The sequence below is a fragment of the Malaclemys terrapin genome, chromosome 4, assembly GCF_027887155.1.
Source record: "Malaclemys terrapin pileata isolate rMalTer1 chromosome 4, rMalTer1.hap1, whole genome shotgun sequence".
Taxonomy (NCBI): Eukaryota; Metazoa; Chordata; order Testudines; family Emydidae; genus Malaclemys; species Malaclemys terrapin.
Window position 1 is genome coordinate 77,193,850 of NC_071508.1, and position 21,268 is coordinate 77,215,117.

Consider the following 21,268-nt stretch of genomic DNA (forward strand, 5'->3'; position numbering starts at 1 on the left):
TAAAGATCAGAAGGAAAATACCTTATATATACCAGTGTAAGACAAAATGGGTATAGGTAGCAGACCCAGAGCCTGATTCTGGTGTCTTACACCAATTTTACACCATTGACTTCTCATTTTATGTCCATGTGAGATCAGAAATTGGCCAGAGATTATTAGCTCTTTTTTTCTCTCTCCTTTTAACTGAATCCAGCTAATGCTATTGGTCTCAAGGTCAGATCTAGAGCCAGACTTTCAAACACTATTTAAAAAATTACAGAATAGTTCATGTATCAAAGTGGTAGCCGCGTTAGTCTGGATCTGTAAAAGCAGCAAAGAGTCCTGTGGCACCTTATAGACTAACAGACGTATAGCAGCATGAGCTTTCGTGGGTGCATGCATCCGAAGAAGTGGGTATTCACCCATGAAAGCTCATGCTCCTATACGTCTATTAGTCTATAAGGTGCCACAGGACTCTTTGCTGCTTTTACAGAGTAGTTCATGTTTCCAAACCCCCAATTTTTTCATGTCAGTTAATCTATTCAAATTTGCTGAAAACTCAAAGGACTGTGCACGCAAAATCCTGGGTTCATGTTCAAATGCTGGCCAGACCTATTTAGAAAGTAGGCCAGAAAAATAAAAACTCCCTTCCTGCCTGTTGCAGAAAACTGCCCAATTATTTTTTCAGGAAGCCTGAGGTGTGGATGAAACTTTTTTTTTTTTTTTACCCAAACACCTGAAAACTTTTGGACTCTAAATCTCTATCTGAATCCAAATTATGTAGCTTGAGCTCATCTTTTCTGACAACTAAACAAAGCTTTCTCCATCAGTTAGGCCTTCTCTGGAACATTCATCCAACTGGACAAGGTAGGAATTCTTCCATTGTCCACACCACATCCACCAACTCCATTGTCCATCCAAATGCCTCACATGTGCATTGTGCACCAAAGTCAGTAGAAAGATGGTTATGCCTGATTTTTGCAGTGTCTGTCTAGATAGTTGTATGGTTCTCTTTGCTATACTGACTGAGCTTCTATAGTTTCTTGCAGAGGTGATCAGAGAAATTGTGATGGAACTATATTCCATTAGAATATGTAGTTCTGTCAAAATGTAAACACCTCATCAGGTTGAAATCAGGTTGATTTTGCCAGAATTACGTTCTGGAGAAATGTTGGGGAAACAAGTTCAAGCAATGTTGAGACATTCTATTTCAACATTTTTGGAACAAAACATTTCGATTTTTTAATTGGAAATTACTTGTTTGTTTTAAACTTGTTTGTGTTATATGATTTAATATGCATAATATAATACAAAATAAAAAAGTCAAAATTTTGAAACAAAGTGAATTGCTTTTGTCAAAATGAAACATTTTGAATGAACCCCCTTCCTCCAAAAATTTATTTGTTCAGAGTTTTCCTTTATGGAGAATTTAATTTTGTTTGTTTGTTTGTGTTTCATTCCTTATTGGAACAAAACAATTTCAGAATCCTTTGTGAAATTGAACTGTTTTGTGCACAATTCTACTTTCTTGTTCCCTAACTGTTGGATTCAAGTTTTTGTCCCTCTTGCCTGTATGTTGGGTAATATTCTTAACAACCACAGCATTGTACATTTCTTATCATTGCATAGATACTAGAAATAGCACCCCTAAACAGTTGTACAATCAGCTGTATGGCAAGAAACTGCTGCTTACTTAACTTTTTCACCAGATACAATATCTGCATCTTGATTATTTTTGCTTATTAACCATTATATAGGTCTATCTTATCCTCCTTCTGAGAGTCATGGATTGATTTCAGTAATAATGTTGAAGAGTAATGTGCATTACACATTAAGTAGCTGTTTGTAAACTACTATCAAGGAAGCAGAAGAAACCAAATATGTCAATGCTTTCCCCATGGTTTCCAACATTTGGCTCCCATATACTAGACTATCAGGCTCAATCCGACTCCTTCATAACAAGCTCTCAAACACTATTGTGACACCAGACATATCTGTCAGAGCAGCCTCCTCAGCATCACTTCAATCTCTTCCCAAAGATGCATTTTATAGAATCAAAGTTGATGCTTATTACCTAAGACACAGACTCTTTCTAGCACGTTCTTCTACCCACAGTAACACCTGCTGATGGTGGGATTCCTTGTCTGGTTTTCCTTACACTAAAGTCCAGTCATTCCCCAACTGTATTCTTTGGTGCATGGCAAGTGAGTTGGAAGGAAGGGACTGAGGCACAAGATTTGTGTTGAAGAAATTCCTTCTGTTTCCATTATGAAACACATAGATAATACCAAGAGTGAGACTATAGCATGAACCAGCCAACCTATTGTCCATCCACATACAAATTTGTCACCTCAGACTAGTGTGCACTTAAACTGGGAAGTGCATCTCTCAGGCTGAAGTCCACCCCAAACTCGCACAATTTGTGTGTGTGTTTGTTGGATGTGGGCAGAATGCAATGCAATAGCCTGACAGAAGGGATGGAGCTTCATTTCTCACTAGAAATGCACTGGTTTCTATTAGTTAGGTTGGAATCTTATCATTTTTATTTTCTGAAAAGATCATAAGCTCTTCTGGGCAGGGGCCATGCCTGTGTGTTTGTACAGAACCTAATACAATGGGGGGCCCTGATATTAATTGAAACATCTGGGCACCACTGCTATACACATATTGAATAATAATAATAGTTAATAAATGATAGTCAACTGAACAGTTCCCAGGGCAACCTATTCCTCAAGACTGCAGTAAAAGCACAGGCCTCTTGTCAGAGATGTCTTTGCAATAAAATCATGTATTGCAAGTTAATTTTATTAACCTACATGTTATTTCTTCTGTTGTACACTTACATTTTCCCATATAGTTGGAAAAATCCTTTAGAAAAATTACTATCTATCTTTGGGAGGAAAGCCAGCTTGCCAATGGCCCAATATATGAGTTCACAATGATTTTTTTGGACTTTTTGGACTTTTCATACATTGCTATAGAATCCTGGAATTCTCTCCTGTTTCCACTCTTTATTTGTCCAAATTCCTATTATGGACACTATCATTATTTTTATTATTGAATTGCACCTGTATCACTCTGTGACTCAGTTCAGTCAGTCAAACAGATGACTGACATGGACATGGTTCTCAGTTTTCCATCACCTTGATCATTCTGTGGTTTCACCATGAGATTCCTTCTACCCCCAGGTTCAGTGTGCACCATGGGAAAGGTATGCTACCTCTCTCCCCTTTCAAGATGGCTGCCATCAGTCCTACCACAAATAAGTCAACAGAAAACTCTGAGAACATAGCACCATTACAGTGCCTGTCATTAGAGCCCCACATATCACCTCCATGAAACATCCCAACTCCAGCAGCCAGAGGCTGGCCGGGCATGAGTCTTACTTGGGTTGCTCTTTTCTTCTTGAGTGACAAACATCAATACAGATGATAAACATAAGGGTGGGGTATAAGAGGAATGAGGATGAATAGCTATTCTCCAGACTTCACTGGCTGCATTCATACACGATTATGTGGCAGACAGAGAACACCTTATCACCTGCAAGGTGATCCTTAGCCACAGAGGTTCAACCGAACCCTATTAGATATGTTGGGGACTTTGCAACCAGAGCAGAAGGCAACCTGGAGCCAACATGTCGCATTTCTGTTGCACGCCTACAACGCCACAAAGAACGATGCCATGGGAGTCACCCCATATCTCTTAATGTTTGGGCGAGAACCAAGATTACCCATAGACCTGTGCTTTGGTGTATCAGAGGATGGAGATAGCTATAAAACTCATCAGCAATATATATCCCGACTAAGAGAAAAGCTGCGGGATGCTTATCACTTAACTACATCAGGAAGAACGCAGACTGCAACAAACATTGATATGATGCTAGGGTATGTCTGCAAGAACTCCAGCCAGGGGACAGAGTCCTGCTGCGAAATTTGGGTATTGCTGGCAAACACAAAATAGCTGATAGATGGAAGGCAATACCTTACTTGGTGATGGAAAAGCTAGGAGACCTGCCGGTCTACAAGATCAAACCTTAAGAGGGTCCAGCGCAGATAAAGACAGTGCACAGAAACCTTTTGCTCCCTGTGGGGGAATTGGTAGGCACCCCTTATGAGATGGGCCACAACAGGGCAACCGGGTAGAACAAAGGTGCTGGACAAAAGCCGCTCTCCAACGTGGACAGCCGGCCCCCCGCAGCTAACCTACACCTATGCAGCACATCCGAGAGTGAGTCTGAAGAGGAAGACACAACAATGGTGTATCCTGGAATGGAGACAAGATTTCAGTCTCAATCAGCTGAATCAAAAGAGAGCTCCTCCTCTTCCACCCTAAACCCCATGGCAGAAGTATTTAGGCCCATTCCTGACACTCCTGAGGCACTGGTGGGACCCCATGTGATGACACACACAGGTTATTGGACAGTGGAGACATACACGTGGAGGATGTCCTGGGCACCTTGGACCCTCCACTGTTAGAACTAGAAATGCAGGGGCCTATGCCAGTAGCTGAGGGGCCCTCAAAGGAAGCCTCTCCATCCATCACTCAAGAGGATGTCCCCACTACCACGGCAGCAGAGATTCTCAATAGACGAGACAGGGTAATAAGACCAGTAAAACGGTTAACTTATGCACCTGGGGTGACTAGTGAGGAGCCAATACATTTAGCACACAGGCTTGTGGAAGCTAAAGTGGGCTATCTGAGGCCCTTTGGAGGGAACCCATGAGTTGGCATAATAGGGAGTGTGATTTGTCGGAATGACAAATTCTCAGCTGGGCGGAGGATGTAAGCAGAGTCAGGATAAGCTCTACCCTGACATCTGGTGGTGAATTATGGCGAGGGTGGAAAAGAACTTCAGGGACTGATCTTGTTTGCATAGGCACACCCACCCGCCAAGCTTGGGACAACAACAACTGAAAGTGGTTACTTTGGCTGGTGTGGGATCCCCAGTTTCTCTGTTATTGGGGCACGAAGAATAAAGTGTTGTTACCCTGATTCTGTGAATCAAGGCCAGTGGAACTGTTGTATGACAGAGGGACTCACCAGTAACTAAGTAGCACTTGCTAGACAAGGGGCATGGGTTACAAAACCCAGTGAATTGAGAGAGGTTGGGAACAGGTATGTGTACCTGATGGTATGGGCCCCTTTTGAGGCCCTGGAACACTAACTGCACTACCCCCTCTCTCCACTGTTGAATAGCAGAGCTAAGTTTGCTTCCATTAGGAGTCTAGCTAGAAGTTGCTGAACTGAATTCACTTTGGGCCAATGGTGCACCAGCACTGGGGCTACCCCACTACAAGCTGAAATCACTAAAAGAGCTAAAAATTGCTGAGCTGAGATCACTGAATGCTGTGTTAACCAGTGGGGGAGCCTGAAGATATATTGCTAAACAGCTGGCAGAGCCGAGCAGTTTGTGGGATGGTTGGAGGGCTCATGGAGCAGCAAGCGGAGCGGCGCAGAGCAGAGCTGAGCCCTTTGCGGGGGCAACTGGAGCAGTTCCTGGGACGGCTGGTGGCTGGCAGAGCTGAGCAGTTTGTGGGACGGTTGGAGCGGCCCACAGAACGGGGAGCAGAGCGGAGCAGTTTGCGGGGACGGCTGGAGGAGCAGAGCGACGCTGTGCAGCGCGGCGCGGCGTGCCGCGGCTGGTAGAGCGGAGCCATTCGTGGTAAAGGCTGCAGCAGAACTCCACGGAGAGGTGGGGCAGTCAGCCTCGGACCACGTAAAGGTGCCCCCTTAATATCCCATGTGCCCCTCCCCATTTCCGCCCAGGCTGGGGGCGTAAAACTTTTGAACTCTCGAGCGGCACTGACCAGGGACAGAGACCTTGGGGTTGTTGGACTTTGGGGTGATTGGACTTAAGACCCTGAGGGGAAAAGGACACTGCCAAACTTACTTGGAGGTGGGTCTTTTGCTCGTGGTTTGTGTTATGAATCCTGTTTGTGGTGTTTTCCCAACATAATGCCGCATTGTTTCCCTCCTTTATTAAAAGGCTTTTGCTACAGTCAGACTCCGTGCTTGCGAGAGGGGAAGTATTGCCTCCTAGAGGAGCCCGGGGTAATTGTCCCAGGTCACTGGGTGGGGGCTCGAGCAGGTTTTGCATTGCATTATTGAAATGGAACCCCTAGATACTGAACCCGGCCCTTGTTGCTGCCAACTCAGAGGGGCAGAAGGGTTACAATATAATGCAAGGCTGTCCAGCCAGAAGAATTGGTGGTAAAGAAAAATGTGAATCAAGTTGACAGAGCTGTTAAGCAAATAGGTATGAGACTAGAAGAGAGACCTATATTTATGAAGTGGCAGTGTCTATTGTTGGAAATCCAGAGTCTGGTTGCTCTTTATCCCAGAAAAGGTGGAAGGCTATCAGAATGAAGTAAGTGTTAATTTAGCACCCAGGATCCAGTCTTTAGTGGATACCTCACATCTGCCCTCACACCAATAATTCCACCCACTGCATCAGCTTCCCATTGTCCTTTCCAAAGAGAGCATCTTCTACTTGTGTTGTCCAACTCCACTGCCTTGTTTTCATGCGTCAGTTTGAGATGATGGGAATGAGCCATTGGGGCAGAGAAAAGTGACACATCTAGAGGTAATTTCAGTTGCACCAATAGAGAGATTTGACAGCTTTTTAGTTATGCTTGTTGCAGTTATCTCTCATTGTTGACAAAATAAACAATGGAGAGAGGTGCTTACCCAACAAGATGCATGATTAACACTTCCATTTTAAGCCTCTTGTTTAGACAGACAAATCTAATCCATTTCTGGATTGCTGACTGACATAAAACTGTCTTCCACAACATTTGCAGATTTATCTGACAACAAATCTTGCTAAATTCCCTTTAAGGTTCTGCCCATAAGAAATGCCCATGGTCACAGGAGGCTGGATTGGAGCCATCCAATGTGTGTCTTTATTACTGGAAGAATTTAAACTAAATTCTGTTGTATGGGTTGAATTCTACTAACGGTTTTCTGCTCAGTGTTGCAGGCCTGGCAAGATTTCTCGCAGGCTGTACCAAATCCACACGTTCTTGGAATCAAACTTTGTATTTACCAGACCCTTAATATACTCAGGGGGATTTCTCCATCACATGAACTGTATATGAATGTAGGCTATGTAACCATTATGATTTTATTTCTGTGGATATTGCACATTTAAATCCCCAGCCATGTGCTCCATCCTGAAGGCAGCTGCCATTTTGTGTTCAGTTATGTTGTAGACTGTTACAGAGACAACACATGCACTGTTCTGTCTCATGGAGGCATTACTTTTTACCTTTCTTGTTTTGTTGGTTCTCCTTGATCTAAAGTAAACACAATTTAGGCTGAAAGTACGCACTTGCTTTTTGTGTATGGGAAACAGAAGTGATCATCAAATTTGGGCCCAGCAAGGAGTTTTTGCATAGTGCATATTAAAAGGGATTTGGGAACAATGTTTACCATCATGTGGATTGCTGATAGGGAAACATACACTGGATTCATGTCCCACATAATCAATTCCTTGCACTTGGAAGGTGCAGCCAGTGATGACCTTGGTCTTCAATTATTTCTTCACTTATAAATTGCTGAAAACATTTAGGGAGACAGAGGAAGGATGGATGTAAAGAATAGGGCTAGGAGTCAGGAGACTTGGGTTCCATTCCCAGCTCTGAGTCAAGCTTCTTTGACCAAGTCACTTGAGCCATTTTTTTTTTTTGTAAATTGGCCAGTGATGGGGGCGGGGGGCGGCGCTCTAGTTTCTGGTACCTTGAAACACTTAGAGCAGGATTTTCTGAAGTTTTGAGTATCCACAATTCTAACTGATGTCTGTTGAAGCGGCCAGTGCTCAGCACTTCTGAGAATCATGCCCAAAGTTGCTAAAACAGAAGCACCCAAAATCAATGGCTGGTTTTGAAAAAATGTCCTGTATCATTCTGCTTCTCAGATTCCCCAGCTGTAAAACAGGGATAATAATATGCACAAAGGGATACTGTAAGGCTTATTTCATGACTTTATGTAAAATTCTATGAGCTCTTCAGATAGAAGACACTTAGAACCAGAAGGTATTATTCGTGGATTTGTTTTTCAATGGTTAACAATTTTAAACTTGCATTAAGTACAGTCATTAAAGTATTGACATTAATGTCAGTTGCATAAGTACAAAGAGGTATCCTAACTCTGTGCATACACGTGCACAAGATGTACCGTGTGAATCAGTTTAGAAAAATATAGCTTTATAAAATGAAAAAACCACACTTTCCATTGAAATGAGTATGTTTTCTTATTTTATATGCTAACTGCTTACCCTTGAATTACATAGTAATTAATTATCATGCAGTGTCTGGGTAATTACATAGTAATTACAATCTTCTTGCCAGGGAAATAAATACATGATTATTTCTGTCTGCTAAACTGCAGTGCTGGTTGCATGGTAATTGTTTTTTGATCTGCTATGTGTAACTATGCAGTGGTCCACAGAAACATACAAATGCAATGTATGTCACCCCATGGTATTTGGAAATAAATTCTACTAAATTGCCATGTGATTACAGATGGTTATAAGATATGTATGCCCTGCAACAAAACCTTAGGCCTACTTCAAAATGGAATGGAAACTACTAAGATGTCACAAAGTGTTTTCCCCACTTGACTACCTCACACAAACACATTTGGCTCAGGGATTTTGTCTTTCATTTGACACTTCAAGTTGCCTCATGTTGCAATATGTCAAAACTTTTATCCCATCAAGTGTTTACCAATAGACTGGACAGGGATCTTCAAGTCTCAGTAATCAGATGCAAGCATCAGGATGAATGGCAGTGACTGAAAACCAAAACCAACCATAACCAGCCTTCCCCAAGCCACTTGCAGACTACAACGAACAGGTAGGCAAGGTGGTCACCAGAGAAAGAGAGAAATCAAAGCTCATATTGATACCTGTTGTGGTACCCTTTGGCTAAAATCTAGCTCAGGCAACTAACAGAGTTGGTCATGTCAGTTCCCAGTTTCAGGGTATACAAAGAAGACTAGATGGTGAATGGTAAATAACAGGGAAGAATCTTGAATGACATTTCACTAGTGAAAGCCAACACATGGCACTTGTGCTGCAATAGCTATTGGCATAGTGCAAGTTCAGAAAACTCTGGGGTGACATGCACAAGGCTGCCACTACTAGTGAGCGTAACTATAGTTACTGGCACAGACCAAAGCCTGCAGGGAAAAAAGAAGAAAAAACTGGAGAGGCAATGCATAACAGGACTATTGGAAGATGTTAATATGTCACTGGCAGCTATGGAAAAACCTGCTAGAGGAAAGTCTGGCAACATAGTCTCTCTCTCTTTCTCTCTCTCTCTTTTTTTAAATAATACTTTCCATTGTTACAACAGTTTGCACGTACGTATCAAAGAGGAGTTAACCAAAGTACATACTGGACTGTAATATTACTCTCATTTCTGTTTTACAGATGGAGAGGCTAAAGCACAAATGATTAAGATAAAAAATTTCAAAAGCACCTAAATGGCTTAGGAGATTAAAGTCCTATTTCAAGGGTAATTTATGGAGATTTTCAAAGGCACAAGGAGGCCAAACTCCCCTTTGTGCCTTTGAAAATCTCCCCCTACATCTCATTGGAAAGCAATGAGAGTTCGGTTTCTTAGTCACTTTGGTACATTTGAAAAAGTTACCCCACATGACTATATAAGGTCACTCAGCAGATCAGGGAAACCCAATGGATTTTCTGCTGACTTTTCTCCTGCAAGAGAGTTTATGGGGTGAGGGGAGCTTCTGCAATATTCACAAGCAAAGTTAGTCTCAAACCCTAGTCCTAAGACTGGTTCTCTATGGGCAGATCCTTGTGCATGCTGTGATGGGGTGAACAAAACCCATATTACATGACAAGGAGTTAAGGAGCTGCTCTGGGCTCAGGCAGCTCTGCCCCCACCACACTTGCAAGACATTCACAGGCTGGAGGAGAAACGTAAAAAGAGAGCAGAGCAATTCACTTTTTAGTAGATGAGGGAAGAGAACAAACCTTCAGCCCCCGAGGAAAGGGCTGACTGAAGGCAAGTGCTTCCTAGATCACTGCTGTCTGAAGACCCCTCCCTGAGGAAAGGGAGGGCCAGATCTTGACACACTCTGGTAGGGAACCAGTCCCCTCTATTTCTTAGTAACTCAGTTATTTGTGTTGATTCCTCTTGCTTTCTGTTCATGGACAACCCCAGAAGGGGAGAGACTTCAAAGTGATGAGTCGTTGAAAGAGGCAGGTCACCACAGAGGCAGAGTAGCTGTTGGCAGGAGACATCTTCCTGTGGGGGGAGAACTGCTATGCACTGCCTGCCACAAGGATGAGCCACTGATAAATCAACCCCTTCACAATGCACATAGCTCAGTTGGTATCCACTCACATAGATCCAATTGTAGGATTGAGGATTTGCAAAGTGTTTTTTAATCTGTCCCGACTGAGTTATGGCAGCTGGGACCTTGGCTTGCTGATAAATTTCTTACCTGAATTTTACTGTACACAACCAATATTGTGATAGAAACATGCATGCACACTCACACACTATCACTGTTTGCCTTCAGGCTTCTAAGTATCCCAAAATATGTTTGACAAGTCCCATGTGGAGACAAGATGGGTGGGAACATATGTTACTTTGTGAATAATTCATGGAGTTTTTTCTTCTGTTCTACAGCTAATTTGGGGTTGTTTGGGGGATTTTTTTCCCTTCCTCATTAAAATGCACAAATGCTGTGCAAGTTCTGTCAGATGTCAGGTCATCTGGAGTCACGGAGAAGGAAAACAAACCAAAGTTTGTCTCTTTGCTAGCTTGATAATCCTGAAGTACATTTTATAGAAAATCAAGGATTATACATAATAGTCTTTTGGCATCCTGACTTGCTCTGGGATGCCAGCTAATGGCAGAAGTGTTCAAATCTATAATGTACTGACAGTCTGTGATGTTGTGGATAAAGTTAGAAACAGCTCATTACTGAGGAGATCATGTTGAGAGCTCATGGCACAGGCTTTTCATGACGAGAGCTCAAGAGATTCTCCACATCACTTACTGCATTGCTACATAACACAGAAAAGCCTCAGTCCCTCAGTAGCAAACTACTCTGAAAAAGATGTTATGCCACTGGATGGAATTGTGTGTCTTGAGCATTCTACACCTGGCTTCTTTGACTGTGGAAAATGCATGGTTTAATAAAGCCTGGGTTTGAATAGAAAGCAAATGAAATTTTGCTTCCTCATAGCGCATCCAATACTGATGAGAGCATTTTTAATGGCCAAGATTTTAAAAGATAATTGATAGTAATATAATTCCACACACAAAAGTGACTTATCTAGATTAAGGTAAACCATCAAGAAAGAACAAAAGAAAGGTCTCTTTTGCTTGTCACTAAACATGGAGAGACTGCATGGAGGGATAGCACAGGGAGCACCATTTGCACCATTGCAGGTTCAGTACTTGTAGTTGATGGTCCTACAAGGGTGCATAAGGACCAGTACTTAGCAATGATACTAAGTTTTCCTCTGAGCAAGTGCAATCATGATGGCGAAATCCTGAATATTAATATTATTTACTTATCTGTATTGCGGTAGCACCTAGGAACTCCAGTCTTGGATCCACATTCAATTTAGCTAGATGCTGTACAGACACAGAACAAAAAGAGATCTTTGATGCCAGGGAGCTGGAAGAAGTGCCAGGATTGTATGTGAGAATACATGTATGCTGGGGATCACAGCATCAAAATGAGTTAGCATAGACAAGCCTTCTGTCTTTGTACTGAACTAATGCCCTAGTACAGTGCTGATACTGGTTCCTAGAGGTACTCTTTTCTTTTTTTAAACATAAAACTAAAGTCTTAATCATTTGTGGTCACTAAAGATCCCATGGTGTTTTTGACAAGAGTAAGGGTCAAAGGTGCTACCCTCAGGCTCCAAGCCAGAATCCAGTTTTGGTAGTTACAATCCAGCTATCTAATCTAAATACCTGTGGGTTTTAACAGAATAAGGTATTCTTCACTTTTTGCAAAATTGTTGTGTAGGATTGTTGGGCGCTATTAGATAGCTGCCACATTCCACATCAGAGGAGGCTAAACTTCAGTGGCGAATGAAAGGATTGCAGTCTGTAAGGCAGTTTGGCATCCTTTGGGATGAAAGGGGCTATGTACATACAAAGCTTCATCCAAAGCCCATTAAAGTCAATGGAAAGAATCCCATTGATTTCACTGGGCTTCGGATCAGTATAGATTTTACTATTATCTGAGGATATAGCCCAATACAGTGTCACCAAAGAATGTAAACATTTACAGAACCTTGGATCTTCCTGGCTAGTAAGTGCTGATGGGGAAGAAGGACCCTTCTAAAATTCACCCCTAAACTACTAGTCATACACATCAGGGCTTGTTAATTCAAAGTGCAACCAGGGTACCCCCGAAATCTTTCACACAGTATGCACAACTGAACCACTCACACTTTATTGTAGTGTAACATGTACACATACGTTATTTTATCTTACATGAGGCAAAACCCCCTCATGTCAGCACCCTCCTCCCCAGGACTCTCCTCTGCCCCTCTCCTGGATGATTTCTCTGTGCAGGCACTTGCCACAAATCCCTATACTTGTTGCAGGTCCTGAGGCTGTTGCTGAGTGAGTCCTGCAGGCAGAGCAGAGGGGACATGAGGTGCTGGCAGCAGGCTTCTGGGGAGGAGACCTGCTGCAGGAGATGGTCTAACGGCACTGGCAAGGAGTAGCAGCACTGGCAACTCCATTGTACACTCAAGTTTGGACCCACAGACCTCTCAAACTGAATGAGTGGCATTGTGACCTGCACATGGGGGTACCAGCATTGTTTAGGTTTGGCCCAACAGCACCTCTGTCATGATGGGGGGAGGGGATAGTGGGACCAAAATTGAGTGAGTGGCATTGGGACCTGGTGCACAAGGTTCATGATGGCGGGGCCGTGGGGCCAAACCTGAGCAGCCCTATAATAAATAATAACATAATAATAATAATGTGACCTTGTGGAAGCCACTTAGGCCAAAATTTTGAAAAATAGGGGTGTAAAGGTAAGTTCCTAAAACCATATTTAGGCTCCTAAATAACTGGCCTCATTTCCAAAGGTGGTCAACACTCTTGCTGACTTCAGTGGAAACTGCTGCGAGCTCAGTGCTTTTGAAAATTAGGCCACTCATTAAGGATCTTAAGGAAAGGATTGAAAATTTATGAAGTCCAAGGCAAGAAAGGACCATTGTGATCATTTAGTCTGACCTCCTGTATAATACAGGCCATAGACCTCCAAAATAATTCCCAGAGCATATACACCTCTACCTCGATATAACGCTGTCCTCGGGAGCCAAAAAATCTTACCGCGTTATAGGTGAAACCATGTTATATCGAACTTGCTTTGATCCACCAGAGTGTGCAGCCCCGTCCCCCCGGAGCACTGCTTTACCGCGTTATATCTGAATTTGTGTTATATCGGGTCACGTTATGTCGAGGTAGCGATGTATTTTAGAAAAATGTCCAATCTTGATTTAAAAATTGTCAGTGATGTAGAATCCACCACAACCCTTGGTAAATTGTTCCAATGGTTAATTACCAATACAGTAATGGGATTAACTCCTAAATCCCAAATTTAGATGCATAAATAGGGATATGGAGCCTAACTTTAGGCTCCTATTTTTGAATTTTTTGGCCACTCAACTAAGTCTTACATTTCCTACTTGAGAAAAACTTTCTTTAAGATCAATGGGAGTTTGTTTGATGAATGACTGAAGATTTTGGCCCAACTAAATCATCTCATTGAGGCAAAATATTGAAGATTAACTGTTTCTTGGATATATAGAGACAAAATGGTTGTGTGACTGTGTAGAAACCTGGGATATATTTGGATTATTTTTTATAAATATCATATACCCTTTGGTGTATCTGTGTGATATTACACTGCTTGAAGGCACAGCTAGAGCAAAAGGGATCCTTAGAAGAAACCAGGCAGGAAAGGTAAAACGATGACCTCTTCTCCAAAACAATAGCCAGGTTTACAGCCGTGAACAGGGACTCCTCAGATGTGACCACAGTAACAGGTTTGTTTGGCCAAGGATGAGAAGAGTCCGAAGACACCGAGCTGTTAAAAGATGTCCCTGTTCAAAAAGGAGGAGGGAAGTGGTCAGCTCATTTGGAACCTGACGCAGAGAAAGCATGGTGCAGACTGACCCAGACTGCTTGAGATCCAGGATCTGCAGCAAGCAGGCTACAACTCAGTCCCCAAGAGAACGGAGGATGCCAAGGCTAAGTTATGTCCACCTAAGGGCTCAAAATGAATGCTGAGTGTTGGTAAGACAATAAGCTTCTGTTATTTTAAATCCACTTCTCTAAGCACTGCCTATTTTATAGGCAAATAAATTTTACTTTGATTTGGAGAAGCTGCTTGTCTGTCACTGCATATTAACCCTGTTCCTAGGCTCCAAAAGGAAGTCTGACAAGTGCTAAATCCATTAGAACTGGTAGGTATCACAACTGGTTAATAGGGAAGTGCAATCCAAAGACTCAGTCCAGGAGTGGCTGTGTTTTGGGGCCCCATCCCAAAGAGTAAGGGGGCTTGGGCCTGACAGTCGAAAAGGTTGTACTCAGGGGAATGAAAAAAGAGTGTCAGCAGGACCATGACAAAGTGTTTAATCATCATTTCATATGTAACTACTATTCAGCAATTGTCTTAGTGAACTCAAGAGCAATGCAAATGTAAGGCATTAGTTGAAAATCTTAATGTGCTGTAGTCAGGATAGGAACTTGTTATACTAAGCTGGGGAGAAGAAGGGAGACTTTTTTAAAGTGCAGTGAATGAGAGTGAAGTGTGCTGTTGCCAACACTAAATGAGGTGATAGAGGCTCCAAAGCTCGAACCGTCATGCAAGGAAGAGCCTCCTCATCCCAGAAATGGGATTTCAGACCATGCTATAGAATTGAGAAATTAATGAGAAAGCCGAGAAGTTGTCAGCAGTTGAACAAAGGCCCCAACAGGAGGAAACCGTTAATTGAGCGAAGAATGTGGCTGCATTGCCTGGCTGAATAGTGGTTATTGTGCTTTGCTCACTCGGCCATTGTGAGTTAGTATTATCTGTGCTGGCCCCATACTCTGGGAAGGAGCTGCAAGCCCTGGGCAATACAGCTGCACTTGGCATAGTTAAGTCTTCAAATTCCAGCAAGAAAAAAAAAAAAAAAAAGAAAAAAGAAAACCTAGAATAATAATTAGAAATAGAGCATAGACCAAGTTTCTCTTCACATAATGACAGAACTAAACTATTGAGCTTGGACCTGAAGTACAACTGTTGACCATCTTTGCACCCACTGAGAATAAACAGAAAATCCCACCTGCTTGGGCAGCAGGGAGCATGGTGTTGGCATCATGTTAATGTCAGGTCACCGCAGTGCAGAAGTCACAGTGCCATGCGGCAGTAACATCATGACATGACGTTTGGATCCTCATGCACTGAGTGCCCCTCACCACCCCGCAAATATGGGTCAGTTTTAATCTGCCTGTTTCTAATCTCTGTATTTTGATGTAACCAGGAGAGCAATACTTATTTGCTTCACACAGGGCTGTTAGGATTATTAAATTATGGATTAGAGAAGATTGGCTGCACTCTATTCTGCCTCTGTCATGAAAGTGGTGTCTGGTTCAAGCAAAACATGGGCCACCAAGCAGACAATAATGCTAATGTCTGTGTGGATTTGTCTTAAGCTACAGCTACACTTAAAATGCTACAGTGGCACAGCTGCAGCAATGAAGCTGTGCTACTGTAGCACTTCATTGAAGACACTACCTATGCCACCGGGAGGGGTATTCCCATCAGCATAGGTACTCCACCTCCCTGAAAGGCAATAGCTAGGTCAACAGGAGAATTCTCCCATCAACATAGCGTTGTCTACACTGAAGGCTAGGTCATCTTAACTGCGTTGTTTGGGGGGGTGGGGGGATGCATATTTCATACCCCCGAGCAACGTAGTTATACTGACCTAATTTCTTAGTGTGGACAAGGGTTCACTATAGTAACAGGAGGGGTTTTCCCATCACTGTAGCTAATCCACCTTCCTGAAAGGTCAGCAGAAAAATTGTTTAATCGACCTAGCGCTGTCTACACTGGGGTTAGGTTGATATAGCTATGTCTCTCAGGGGTCTGGATTTTTCACAGCCCTGAGGGTACATCTTCACTACCCGCCAGATCGGCGGGTAGCAAGCGATCTATCGGGGATCAATTTATCGCGTCTAGTGTAGACGCGATAAAATCGATCCCCGATCGCTCTGCCGTCGACTCCGGAATTCCACCGCAGTGAGAGGCGGAAGCGGAGTCGATGCGGGAGCGGCAGCGGTCAACATGCCGCCATCCTCACAGCCAGGTAAAGTCGACCTAAAATACGCAACTTCAGCTACGCTATTCGCATAGCTGAAGTTGCGTATTTTAGGTCGATCCCCATCCCCCACCCCATAGTGTAGACCTATCCTGAGAGATGGTAGCTATGCTGGTGTAAGCTTTCAATGTAGAGCAAACCTTAGCAAAACCTCCCACTGGCTCAACTCTGCTGAGAAGGGGCCTGTCTTGTCTCATTACCTCTGCTCTGGCCCTCAGAAAACTTGTTGGGATGCATAGAGCAGTTATAAAATGATTATTCTGCAATATGCTGAAGCTATTAGAAATGGTCTCACACCCACAGCAGGCTCTGAGTGATGAGGATAAGAGAGGTTAGAAGAAAGAGACATATCTAAAGGCTTACGATACCCCTCTCCCATTCCACCAAAGGAGAGTGAAAAGGCAAAAAACTAACAATTACCAAATGGTTTTTATCTCAGTCAAGTACAGCAGCTTTAGGGAGTAGTATTTGTTGTTGCATTTAGATTTCCCTGGCTGCAGATTTACCATGCCAATTAACCTGCCTAAACCTTTAATGACTGGTGTTGTATGATGGAACTCTGGGATTGCAGTTAGCCAGCTTGTTCAAAACCTTGGGTGGGGGAAATGTCATTTTGTCCCTTGATGGCTCCATTGCTCTTCCTGGCAAGAGAATTAAAGTTACAGCTTTGAATAGAGTAGCATCTATTTTTTCCAGGGATGAAAAATGCCTCTGCTAGGGAGCTCCAATGACAGATGGGCATGTTGAGACATTTGACCAGCAGGTGGCACTTGGAGCCTTTTCACTTCTTAACAGTGCCAGTATCTGCATTTGTTACATAGGCCTTTCTGTTCTATCTCAGCTTAGATTGAATTGCACTGATGTGTTACAGTTTCTCTTTATTTCTTGTGTGTCTAGATTATATATTTATAATATTTGTGATATACCAAAGTATTCCCACAGTGTCAGTAACAAGGCCTTGGCCTCCTTATGGTGACTTGTAATACTTCTGCCTTAGAAAAGAAATTTTACAAAATACAAGTAGAAAAGGAAGATCCCAAGAGTATAATTTGGGATCTTCATAAATAGACCTAGGCCTAACAGTCCACATTGGTGCTTACAAAATCTACCATATACTAGGCATATTGTTGCTTTGATTGAAGGATATCTGATATTCATGAAGCTTTTTTACATTATAAGAGGATAAAGTGGGAGCTGATGACCATATTGGAGCCTGGAAGTTCTAAATTCTGGCCACGTTCTCCCTGTAACTGCTGGGCAAGGACTGCATTTACACCAGAAATCATGAGGACAAGTGTGGGTCAGGTAGACAAATCTCAGGACATATTTATTTATGTACCAAGGAAGATGTAAGTGTGGGTAAATGGGACTGCTGTGTGCATTCATTTTTTGTAATAAATTTTATCTAACTATATACATTGTTAGTGTGGCCTCAATCTCCTAGCAAATTGTCAATACCCTGGTGCATGCCTGTGCTGATAGGAGATCAGATCAAATATAGTATAGACCTTTAGTTCTGGCAGCTGAATTCTCAAATTCTTTCGTAGGAATATAAAAATGAACCTGATCCCTTAAAAGTATGCAGAGATCCCATTAGCATGGCAAGCACAGCAAGTCAATGATTAATTCTGACGAAACACAGACAGTAGCAAAGTAACTTCAGCAAGATGCTCTTTTTAATGAAAGAAAAATACTGCAAGTGTGACCTGAGTTGTATTACATCTGGCTACCATATACTAGAATTTGCTGTTGTCACCTTATTGTTGACATAGGGCCAGATCCTCCAGCACGATTCAGCCACTTTGTGCCACATTGTTGGCATAAGGTATCTGTGAAGCCATCTTAGCTAGCCTGTAGAGGACCATCCAAGTGTGAAGGTGAACTTCTGGTTGTATAGAGGTCACAGGGGCTTATAAGCTACTCTACACCCTGCAGCCTGCATAGTAGGGCAAAGAGGATGTGGCAAGAGAATGAGGGCATGGGATAGATGTTCCTGCTGTACACCAAACCTTGACTGTGCTTTCAGTAGTCTGTGACCATGGCCACCCTCAGACCATTCTAACAAAGTACAGGGTGACTGACCAGCAAAGAGCAGCAGCAGGATCAGAGCAGTGAAAAGGTGAGCGTTAAGCCACCTTTCTGGCTTAGGTTACTGCACCGCAAGAGAAGCTTTTTTGCTCCTCTCAACTTCCATAAGCATGAAGAACATTGGTGGGCAACAAACTGGAGCTGGATTCAGCTGATGGACATTTTCCAAATAATCTCCATTTGTATGCAAACACCTTCATGTGTTCAGATCACTTGCGTACACAGGTTTTCTGCCCTATCATTTATGCATTGAAATAATAAAATTGACAGGCACAAAACCCATTTGCACTCAGCTTGTCCTCAGAAATGGACTTTGTACATATATATTCCATCATTTGAGTGACACTTCCAAAAATGTATGTCCGAGTGTGGGATGAAAGGCAGGAGTTTAGGCTGAATAGCAAGAAAATCTTCCTGGTATGAGATATAAGAATAATGTTCCCTAGTTTCCCCATATGTAAAATGAGGAGCTGGACCTTCCCCCACCTCCCAGGGATCATGTGAGGTTTTATAAATTGCTGTGAGATACTCAGAGAAGTTGTTATGGAAATACTATGGGATGTTTGTGGTTCACGTAAAGCCACTCTACTAGGTTCACTAAACCAGCAGGCTGGTCCTGTAAATTTTCCTTAGTTGGAAAATTAGTTGTACAGCAGCTGTTTTGTACAGCAAGTCACTGTTTGCAACCAGAACCTAAACAAATATCACTCTTCTGTGGACATTGGTTTTTTTTGGAGTTTAGTTAACTATTGAATGACCTTGAGCGGATCACTGCAGACTACGTGGCTCTGGGAAGAAGGATAAAGGAGTTTGAGGCGCAAGTGGTTTTCTTGTCCATCCTCCCTGTGCAAGGAAAAGGCCTGGGTAGAGACCGTTGAATCGTGGAAGTCAACGAATGGCTACGCAGGTGGTGTTGGAGAGAAGGCTTTGGATTCTTCGACCATAGGGTGGTGTTCCAAGAAGGAGGAGTGCTAGGCAGAGATGGGCTCCACCTAACGAAGAGAGGGAAGAGCATCTTTGCCAGCAGGCTGGCTAACCTAGTGAGGAGGGCTTTAAACTAGGTTCACCGGGGGAAGGAGACCAAAGCCCTGAGGTAAGTGGGGAAATGGGATCCTGGGAGGAAGCACAAGCAGGAGAGCGCAAGAGGGGAGGACTCCTGTCTCATACTGAGAAAGAGGGACAATTGATGAGTTATCTTAAGTGCCTATACACAAATGCAAGAAGCCTGGGAAACAAGCAGGGAGAACTGGAAGTCCTGGCACAGTCAGGGAACTATGATGTGATTGGAATAACAGAGACTTGATGAGATAACTCACATGACTGGAGTCCTGTCATGGATGGATATAAACTGTTCAGGAAGGACAGGCAGGGCAGAAAAGGTGGGGGAGTTGCATTGTATGTAAGAGAGGATTATGACTGCTCAGAGGTCCGGTATGAAACTGCAGAAAAACCTGAGAGTCTCTGGATAAAGTTGAGAAGTGTGAGCAACAAGGGTGATGTCGTGGTTGGAGTCTGCTATAGACCACCAGACCAGGGGGATGAGGTGGATGAGGCTTTCTTCTGGTAACTAGCAGAAGTTGCTAGATCGCAGGCCCTGGTTCTCATGGGAGACGTTAATCAGTCTCCCTGATATCTGCTGGGAGAGCAATACAGCGGTGCACAGACAATCCAGTAAGTTTTTGGAAAGTGTAGGGGACAATTTCCTGGTCAAGTGCTGGAGGAACCAACTAGGGGCAGAGCTTTTCTTGACCTGCTGCTCACAAACAGGGAAGAATTAGTAGGGGAAGCAAAAGTGGATGGGAACCTGGGAGGCAGTGACCATGAGATGGTCAAGTTCAGGATCCTGACACAAGGAAGAAAGGAGAGCAGCAGAATATGGACCCTGGACTTCAGAAAAGCAGACTTTGACGCTCTCAGGGAACAGATGGGCAGGATCCCCTGGGAGAATAACATGAAGGGCAAAGGGGTCCAGGAGAGCTGGCTGTATTTTAAAGAATCCTTATTGCGGTTGCAGGAACAAACCATTCCGATGTGTAGAAAGAATAGTAAATATGGCAGGCGACCAGCTTGGCTAAACAGTGAAATCCTTAAATGCAAAAAAGAAGCTTACAAGAAGTGGAAGATTGGACAAATGACCAGTGAGGAGTATAAAAATATTGCTCAGGCATGCAGGAGTGAAATCAGGAAGGCCAAATCACACTTGGAGTTGCAGCTAGCAAGAGATGTTAAGAGTAACAAGAAGGGTTTCTTCAAGTATGTTAGCAACAAGAAGAAAGTCAAGGAAAGTGTGGACCCCTTACTGAATGAGGGAGGCAACCTAGTGACCGAGGATGTGGAAAAAGCTAATGTACTCAATGCTTTTTTTGCCTCTGTCTTCATGAACAAGGTCAGCTCCCAGACTGCTGCACTGGGCAGCACAATATGGGGAGAAGGTGACCAGCCCTCTGTGGAGAAAGAAGTGGTTCGGGACTACTTAGAAAAACTGGACGTGCACAAGTCCATGGGGCCGGATGCGCTGCATCCAAGGGTGCTAAAGGAGTTGGCGGATGAGATTGCAGAGCCATTAGCCATTATTTTTGAAAATTCATGGCGATCGGGGGAGGTCATGAATGACTGGAAAAAGGCTAATGTAGTGCCCATCTTTAAAAAAGGGAAGAAGGAGGATCCGGGGAACTACAGGCCAGTCAGCCTCACCTCAGTCCCTGGAAAAATCATGGAGCAGGTCCTCAAGGAATCAATTATGAAACACTTAGAGGAGAGGAAAGTGATCAGGAACAGTCAGCATGGATTCACCAAGGGAAAGTCGTGCCTGACTAACCT